This window comes from Austrofundulus limnaeus, unplaced genomic scaffold, assembly GCF_001266775.1.
Source record: "Austrofundulus limnaeus strain Quisiro unplaced genomic scaffold, Austrofundulus_limnaeus-1.0 Scaffold334, whole genome shotgun sequence".
In the NCBI taxonomy this organism is placed as follows: Eukaryota; Metazoa; Chordata; class Actinopteri; order Cyprinodontiformes; family Rivulidae; genus Austrofundulus; species Austrofundulus limnaeus.
In genome coordinates, this window is record NW_013952736.1 from 75,724 (window position 1) to 77,383 (window position 1,660).

General features: G+C 39.5%; 1 protein-coding gene across 1 annotated transcript in view; it reads right to left on the bottom strand.

The window, feature by feature from the left end:
• ssh2a (slingshot protein phosphatase 2a) overlaps nt 1-1,660 on the bottom strand; it is a gene marked incomplete at its 3' end in the record, with an annotated part of 36,299 nt that overhangs the window by 34,141 nt on the left and 498 nt on the right.

Below are 1,660 nucleotides of genomic sequence, written 5' to 3' on the forward strand. Positions count from 1 at the left end.
ACTGACTTTATTCTCATAATATTACAACTTTATTCGCATATTATGACTTTATTCTCATAATAGTACAACTTAATTCACATATTATGACTTTATTTTCGTAATAATAATAAAAAATATGTGTTATCTCCGTTGTGGATACTGGAGCTAAACCCAAATTATTGTTTTCTTTATTTACGTTTACCTTTTTAACTGTGAATTTATTCTTCCAGTAAAAAGACGTGTAAACACGTCCCGAAGCGTTTTAAGTCCGACATGAAACTGATCACTATGGTAACGGGGGAGCACGTGGTCACGCAAACCCACGTGAAGCCGACGTCAGGCGAAGGCTAGACCGTCTCATTTCGCAGCAGTTTTGAGCATCCTACCCAGCCCAGCGAGGACGTGGCCTACGTGGCCCAGCTAGGCTGGGTCCAGCCCATGAATTGAGACACAGCTTCCGTTTACATGCAGACATTCCCCTTTGACATCACTTCCTGTTTCTTYGCATGCAAATATCCAAGTATCTCAACAACTGTTCATCACAGCAGCATGAAACGCTATTTGCAATATGTTTTCAATGTTATCCTTCCAAAAATGCATTCATATTTATTACAAAAATTTGGTGTCACGGRCACTTTAATAGTAGTTAGCACATGGTGGTAGTGTGGGTCTTATCTCTGGTAGCCACACCACTACCCATTCCTGGAGCTGTGTCAGGAGCCAGGAGAGCCTCAGTGTGTCGGAGTGGATAACAGGATGGTCCCACAGCCTCCAACGAGAACTGACAAGTCTGTCACACTAACCCGATTCATGATCGTCCCTGACTGTCACTCTGAGAAACCAGAACGACTGCGCAACACATGCAGTCACAGGAAGCTGAATATTTACCTTGTGCTTATAATGACACACTAAACTCAAAATGAACACACGAACAATGTCAGCTAATAAACTGCAACTTTTAAACTTTTAGTTAGCCAGGCTGGTCTGAAGCTGTTAATAAAAAACCGTAGCTGTCCCTCGAAGGAATGCAGAGTTTCACACTCATCTCAGGATTAACAAGGAAAAAGTTGCAGCTGATTTCCTTGAAAACATCTGTTCGATCTAACGTGGTTTTACGAGATATGTGTTGTGTATAACGCTGCTACTACCCTAAATATTAGATCAACATCTTTTACTGAGTTAATGACACTTTTGAGTGGCTTATGATCACTAGTTGTTGGGACCGTCTTAAACTGGATTGACACAAAAGATTAATCTGAGAGTTTAATTCTAATCTGTCCAATGGTTCATGGGTTTACACAGTTTTGCTAGTCATCTTGTGCTATATGTGTGTAGCCCTCAAGCTTTGTGTTGGGGATCGTGCTCAGCTACTACAACACCAAGACCAATTCTTAGCTTAACRTTTATTTTAAAATAGCCRATTTATAGCCAYTTTTGTGCTTTCTAAAGATTTGACCACAAAAGTTAATCTGTTGTAGATATACACGAGTTTCATTACAATGAATGAGTCCACGGGTTCATGAGATATTTTGCTGACAGACAAGCAAACAAACACATACAAGACCATTAAACATCACATCTCTCTCGCTTCGGAGGCGGGCAATAATTATAGTCTTCTTCTTCTTCTTCTTCTTCTTCTTCTTCTTCTTCTTCTTATTATTATTATTATTATTATTATTAT